A 7,204-nucleotide genomic window follows, 5' to 3' on the forward strand; every position below is an offset into this window, starting at 1 on the left:
GTGTTTTGCACTTTTTGCACACTTCATTGTGTTGTAGATGTGTCTTTTCAAGTCAGAAATGAGGGATGGATGGATGCAGTCAAACACAGAGTGGTTCTTCATAAGTGTGTGCTATTTTCTGAAATTGTCATAAAGGATTATGAAAGAAAGAATTTTAGTTTCTGTATGTGACACACTGTCTTTTGGAGAAAATGTAAAAGAGCTCACTACCTCTGTTACAGTAATCTGCCTAACTGCTCATGTATGCTTAGCATACCTTGTCATATTTAGTGACAGCCATGTTTTTCTCTCTGTCCATCTCTGCTGTCCCACTCTCAGGACAGGTCTTCCCATCCAGCCCTGTTGTTCCTCCCAACACTTTCCCTCTGTGCTGGACATTATTGATTGTTCTGCCTGATGGTTATGTAAGAGCCCAGTAACAGGCGTCACTCTGAGGTCATCCAGGACGTAGAGAGGAACAGTGTGTGTGTGTGTGTGTGTGTGTGTGTGTGCGTGCGTGCGTGCGTGCGTGCGTGCGTGCGTGCGTGTGTGTGTGTGTGCGTGTGTGTCCATAGTGCAGAGCCACGGTGTCTGCCAGTGGAGCCAGTGATTAATGACTTTCACAGTGCTGATACAATTTTCTTTATTTCTCTGTCTCTTTCTTTACTGCTAAGTCATGTTTACCACTGAGTAGTGAACACTCTTCCCCTCTGTGTCTTTCCATTTCTTTGTAAAAAAAAAAAAAAAAAAAAGGAAAAGAAAAAGAAAAAGAAAGAAAATGTTCAAGATTCAGCCGAACAAACCCAGGTATTCATTTTTACAGGACTCTGTAGACTAGGCTTCCCTATGGTGCAGTCCAGCCACACATTGTTTATTTTCTGGTCTTGTTCATTGCTGTTTCTCTAATTTACACGTAAACTCCCTGCCAGTAAGATGTAAGACATTAATTTCATGTATTGTAAATAAATCTTTTTTTCCCCATGCTATCACTGCAGTGTTCAGCTGACCTGTCCTGGCTTCAGCCCCTGTTTTCCATCTGAAGTGGGTCTGGTCTAGGGGAAAGAGCAGGAAAAGGTGGTCAGGCTCACCATCACTTCACAACTCCCCCACCAAAATGTTATTTCTCCTTTTTTCCCATAACAGCAATTCTCTCATGTAGTGCCATCAGGCCAGGGAGTTATTCATTGTTAAATGAAAAATCTGTAGCACATTGCAGCGGCAGGATTTTTCGAAAACAAAGGAGAAAGTTGTGCTCTCTTTGCGTTGCACCAGGCAGTCACTGCATATTCAGACGGTGGTGTGATGTAAGACCGATGCGCCGACACAACAGGTTGATGATTCACTCCTTGTTTTCTGCAGAGCAGCTCCAGGTGGATGAATCCTCATCTTACCCCTCTCTCGCTTGCAGCTCTGTTCGCTGTCCACTTTGAAAGGTCACACCTAAAAACCTTGCTGTGGGGATGATCTGAAGAGTTTCTTCACATAGTTTAAGATTTTTTGGCTTATTTTTCTGTTTGAAGAATAGGTCAGACCCCATTTTTGATATACTCCAATTTGCTATCCACATATTTACTTTGGCTCCCATTCCAGTGATGCATCTCTGAAGTGTTTTTTTTTTTTTGTCTTAATGACTTATTCTCTCTCTCTCTCCCCCCTCCAACATGTTTTGTATTTTGCAATTTAGCCTCAATGATACCAGCATAAATTATTAAAACAAAGAACCATAACTCCTAAGGCAGCCCCCCGCAGGTCATACAGACATTAACCACTCTGCAGCTGTAGTCATTGCTGATGGCCTGGTGTCATTTTTCTTGTATATCCAAAATATAGAGCAATTACAGGCACAGCAGCAGAATACCAAACACTGAGGATCTGTGGAGGTTCTGTGTGCAATGGCTCCATCTAGTGGTTAATTCAGGTATTTAACGCTTCCACAAAGCGACAGCATTACACATGCCTTTTACTGACTGATTTCTGTCAGGAGTTCGCAGTTAGAGAGGGTTCACTTAGGGGAAACACACTGCCCTCAGACACTTGTCTATAAAATTAGTGGGTTTTTTTGTTGTTGTTGTTTTTTTTAGTGTTGAGCAAAGTATGAATCATCTCCCCTGCATCTCAACTACATATTATGGATTCAATATACAGCAGATATATGTTTATGTATTCAAAACATACACTTTTAATTATACTTGACTGAAACATTTATTCTAAAGAAAGCTATGTGTGTACTTTTCTGTTTTGTTTTCTGTCATTGCATCAGACTGTCATTGTGCTTGAAGGTCATTTTCCTCATCCTCTTGTCACCTCGATTGCACCTTTAATTCAAAGCATATCACGCTCATCTCAAACAGGTTTCAAGACCATGACAGTGAGCTCGGTGAACTTCAGTCACCAGATCTGAATCCAGTAGAACACCACTGGGGTGCGGTAGAGCAGGAGATTGGCAGATTGAAAGTGTTGCTGACAGATCTGCAGAAATGATGCGATGCAGTCATGTCAGCACACACACTGAGCAGAATCTCTCAAAGGAAAGTTTTCAACACATTTTTTGGGAAATTATGACACGAGGAGCAAAGATAGGAACTCATATCATCACCAATGTGTACAGAGGAAAGCAGTGACTGTTATTCTTTGCTGGCTTTTGAAAAGTCCCAGTCGCATAATAGCAAATCTAATCAGTTAAAGGCTTATCGCTTGTATTTTCATGCTCTCTCCAACATTAACGATGTAACTTCACAGACAGAAACTGAGTAAGAGAAGGTCGTAACTAAGTCAGAGATAAAATATGTCACTTGTTCCTAAAGCTTGTTATTGAAAACACGTTTGCTCTTCTTCTCTAGAAGATTCTCTCTGAAGCTGATTCCAAATATCCATCTCATTAGTTATTCATTGGAAGCTCCATGCTAAATGCTCTATCTACCCTAAATACAGTTTAGGGATTCACATTGTGTGATGTTGTATGTGAATGAATGTGAGCAAGACAGCGGCATGAAAAGCAATTAAAGAAGGACGTGTGAGGGAAAGTTAGCTACGCATGAACTGACTAAAAGCACAGTGATTATGTAGATTTATGCAAATAAGATCAAGGTTGGATTATTGAAAGCATCTGAACTTATATGAGCTTGTGAGTGTGCAGCTGACAGCAGCCATCATCAGAGAGTGAGCAGGACTTTCAGAACCAATCAGATCGAGGAGCTGAGTCATGACTCAAACAGGAGAGGGGAGATGATGGGAGGGGAGGAGAGAGGCATACCTTCCTTTCTTTCCTCCAATTCCTCAGAAGTGTTTTGCAGACACTTTCCTTTTCATTTTGTTTTATTTATTGATGTAACCTTAATTTTCTGTCAAAAGAAAATATTTGTCATAGTGGCCCTAAGAGCTCAATTCAAGTCCAAATAGACAATAAAACAGATTCAGGGAACATCTTCATCACTTTGACCGCACATGTGCTGCAAATGTTCACAACATATTTTTGTCTAATGTGAGTATTTGCAGCACGTCTTGTCTGTGTATTTGGTTGTTTTGCGAGTACAGTTTTGTCTGTATTATATGATCTTGGCGACAACAAAATTTTTATTTACCCTCAAGTGCAGTTTTTTGGAGAGCCCTTTTTAGAAAATTGGATCAAATGAAATAGTCCTTTGAAGTGGATGTGGGGTTTGTGCTGGTGAGTGGTGATCTTTTTTTTCTGCCAAATGTGTGAACTGTGAATCCAGGCTGAGACTGCTGACCCCTGGAGATCACCTCCTCATACTCACGTCTGACCCACCTGCACTTTAATCCCATCCATTTATGACAACAAATCAGGATTCAGATTTTGTGCTCACAAAATTTAATCAGTCCAATTTATCAGTCCCAGGAAGCTTCATTGAGGTTCCATGGTGTAATGGTTAGCACTCTGGACTTTGAATCCAGTGATCCGAGTTCAAATCTCGGTGGAACCTGAGCAAAGTTTGCCCTTAAAGTAAAGCCAAAAATAGCTGTATAGAAGGTATTGCACAGCAGACAATGAAACATTTACTACAGTTATATAGAAGTACAATGTTGTCATTTGTCCAGTGAAAAAAATTGGACTCTCTTGTTAGCCACACCCTCTAACAACAAACTTTTGTTGGCTCTACCTGAAGGACCTGTCATGCCATCAGCAACCACAACACCTTCAGTGGTTCCATGGTGTAATGGTTAGCACTTTGAACTTTGATTCCAGTGATCCGAGTTCAAATCTCGGTGGAACCTGAACCAATTTGTATCCTCATGCACAGTTATAGTGGGCATCACACATAGGACAAGGCGTGATTTACCAAAGTTGAGAGGCTACAATGTTGTCTGTTTCTCCGACTTTCATGAAAACATCTCATTCTTATTTGTCCCAATATCCCCCTATCTAACCTTACCTTAATATGATCCCTGTAACAACAAGTTTGATTTTCTTGGTGCGACCTGAAAGACTGGTCACGTGATGAGCAGTCACAGGGAGCTCTTCAGTGGTTCCATGGTGTAATGGTTAGCACTCTGGACTTTGAATCCAGTGATCCGAGTTCAAATCTCGGTGGAACCTGGACTGTATCATTTGTCCTGAAAGTAATGCCCAAAAGTAGCTATATAGAAGGCATTACATGGAGGACAAAGAAACATTTACCAAAATTATACAGAAGAACAATGTTGTCCATTTCTCCAGTGAAAAATTCATAACAACAAAACCTTGCCTTTTTCTTCTTTTTTTTGAGCTACCTGAAGGGCCGGTCATGTCATCAACAGTCACAGGGAGCTCTTCAGAGGTTCCATGGTGTAATGGTTAGCACTCTGGACTTTGAATCCAGTGATCCGAGTTCAAATCTCGGTGGAACCTGCACTGTAAAGTAGGTCCTCACACAGTGTGGTAGAGGCCATTACACATCATTTACTAAAGTTAGGAAGCTACAACATTGTCTGTTTCTCCGACTTTCATGAATACATCTCATTATTATTTTTCCATCTAACGTTACCCTAATATAACCCCTGTAACAACACAGGGCTACATTTCATTTCATTGGTGCTACCTGGAAGACTGGTCATGTGATCAACAGTCACAGGGAGCTCTTCAGCGGTTCCATGGTGTAATGGTTAGCACTCTGGACTTTGAATCCAGTGATCCAAGTTCAAATCTCGGTGGAACCTGGACTGCATGATTTGCCCTGAAAGTAAAGCCCAAAATAGTGATGTAGAAGGTGCTTTCCACAGGACAAAGAAACAAAGTTATACAGAAGAAATATGTTGTCCGTTTCTCCAGGGAAAAAGTCTGACTCGTGACAACAAACCTTGCCTTTTTCTTTTTTCTTTTTGAGCTACCTGAAGGACCATACATACTTATCCTATCTGCTTTTAATCCTGTACCCATGTCTGTTTCGTGATGTGTGTTTTCTGTGTGTCCTCTCATGAATGTCTGTGAGACGCCCTCTCCTACTGCACAACAAATCTACCTACGGGTACTAATAAAGTAAAACTGAACTGAACTGAACTGAACTACATCTCATTATTATTTGTTCCAATATCCCTCTACTATCTAACCTTACCCTAATACAACCCCTGTAACAACACAGGCCTACATTTCATTTTGTTGGTGCTACCTGAAAGACTGGTCATGTGATGAGCAGTCACAGGGAGCTCTTCAGCGGTTCCATGGTGTAATGGTTAGCACTCTGGACTTTGAATCCAGTGATCCGAGTTCAAATCTCGGTGGAACCTGTCTGATTTGTCCTCAAAGTAAAACCCAAAAATAGCTATATAGGCACTACCCAGAGGACGAAGCTATTCAGAAGAATGTTGTTGATCATATCTCCAGTGAAAAACTCAACAAACCTTTCGGAATCGGAACCCTTAACAACAAACCCTCACTTTGATTGAGCTACCTGAAAGACCGGTCATGTGATCAGCAGTCACTGGACACTTTTCGGTGGTTCCATGGTGTAATGGTTAGCACTCTGGACTTTGAATCCAGTGATCCGAGTTCAAATCTCGGTGGAACCTAAACCAAGCTATGTCCTCATTGAGGGCATCACACAGAGGACAAGGAATTGTTTACCAAAGTTATGGAACTACAATGTTATCTGTTTTTCTAACTTTCATAAGTACATCCCACTATATTTGTTCCAATATTCCTCTATTATCAAACCCTACCCTCATCTGACCCCTGTAACAACACAGGCCTACCACTCATTTTGTTTGATCTACCTGAAAGGCCGGTCATGTGATACAAACTATGTAGAAAGTAAAGTCCAAAAATAGCTATGTTGAACGCATTACACAGAGGACAAGGAAACATTTACTAAAGTTATACAGAAGTACAAAGTTGTCCATTTGTCCAGTGAAAAAAATTGGACTCTTTTGTTATCCACACCCTGTAACAACAAACTTTTCCTTTTGTTGGCTCTACCTGAAAGACTGGTCATGTGATCAGCAGGCCCCCTGGCTTCAGCGGTTCCATGGTGTAATGGTTAGCACTCTGGACTTTGAATCCAGTGATCCGAGTTCAAATCTCGGTGGAACCTGACAGTTTTAAGTATGTTTCAAAATTGCAAACTACATTAAAAAATATATATATAAAACTCATCAGAAAATGACAAAGCAAGCCAAATGTGAAATACACAATAATCTAAGAGTGTTATCACAGAGGTTGATTACCTTACCACAACAGCACATTTCAAAAACTTTATCCCTCTATTTGGCAGCAGGCAACTGTGGATGTAAACATTACAATGTGTGTCCTCTGCCATGATGGTTTGCTTTTACCTTTTAAACATCACATTGGACTCTACAATACAGAGACACAACATTGGTTTGCTGATGTTGATGAAAACATGTGACCAAATGCAGATGCATGAGAGGGAGTAAACATGTTTTTTTATGTGTGTCTTCTCAATTCTGATATTTCGTGATTATTTCTTTTTTTGCAAGAACTGTAGCATTATGCGCAAAACATGGAATTGAAGCAAAGTGATCCGTTGCTGATTTATTTTTGTTACAGTACAATGGATTGTTAGTTTACTGCGTCCTTCCAGACTTGAATATGTGATATGCAGGACACATGTTTATTTCCTTATGTTTATCACCGGTGGAGCAGGTCTGTTCCAAGTCACGTTTCACTTCTGCCATATAGGTCACATACCAGACACACCTGCAGTACAGTATAGATGTCCTCCTCACTCACGTCATCTGCTCAGTCATGGAGGACATGATGACTGCCTGT

General features: G+C 40.8%; 8 non-coding genes across 8 annotated transcripts; all 8 read left to right on the forward strand.

Moving 5' to 3' along the window:
* The first annotated feature begins 3,851 nt into the window (after window positions 1-3,851).
* On the forward strand, window positions 3,852-3,923 carry trnaq-uug (transfer RNA glutamine (anticodon UUG)). Its single transcript has one exon. It is a non-coding gene; the product is annotated as a tRNA-Gln (tRNA).
* A 220-nt stretch (window positions 3,924-4,143) lies between these two features.
* On the forward strand, window positions 4,144-4,215 carry trnaq-uug (transfer RNA glutamine (anticodon UUG)). Its single transcript has one exon. It is a non-coding gene; the product is annotated as a tRNA-Gln (tRNA).
* Window positions 4,216-4,465: 250 nt separating this feature from the next.
* On the forward strand, window positions 4,466-4,537 carry trnaq-uug (transfer RNA glutamine (anticodon UUG)). The gene has a single exon. It is a non-coding gene; the product is annotated as a tRNA-Gln (tRNA).
* A 219-nt stretch (window positions 4,538-4,756) lies between these two features.
* Window positions 4,757-4,828, forward strand: trnaq-uug (transfer RNA glutamine (anticodon UUG)). Its single transcript has one exon. It is a non-coding gene; the product is annotated as a tRNA-Gln (tRNA).
* A 236-nt stretch (window positions 4,829-5,064) lies between these two features.
* On the forward strand, window positions 5,065-5,136 carry trnaq-uug (transfer RNA glutamine (anticodon UUG)). Its single transcript has one exon. It is a non-coding gene; the product is annotated as a tRNA-Gln (tRNA).
* A 495-nt stretch (window positions 5,137-5,631) lies between these two features.
* Window positions 5,632-5,703, forward strand: trnaq-uug (transfer RNA glutamine (anticodon UUG)). Its single transcript has one exon. It is a non-coding gene; the product is annotated as a tRNA-Gln (tRNA).
* A 210-nt stretch (window positions 5,704-5,913) lies between these two features.
* trnaq-uug (transfer RNA glutamine (anticodon UUG)) lies at window positions 5,914-5,985 on the forward strand. The gene has a single exon. It is a non-coding gene; the product is annotated as a tRNA-Gln (tRNA).
* A 449-nt stretch (window positions 5,986-6,434) lies between these two features.
* On the forward strand, window positions 6,435-6,506 carry trnaq-uug (transfer RNA glutamine (anticodon UUG)). Its single transcript has one exon. It is a non-coding gene; the product is annotated as a tRNA-Gln (tRNA).
* Window positions 6,507-7,204: the final 698 nt, after the last annotated feature.

The sequence above is a fragment of the Trachurus japonicus genome, chromosome 23 (assembly GCF_045865225.1).
Source record: "Trachurus japonicus isolate A0001 chromosome 23, Traja_1.0".
NCBI lineage: Eukaryota > Metazoa > Chordata > Actinopteri > Carangiformes > Carangidae > Trachurus > Trachurus japonicus.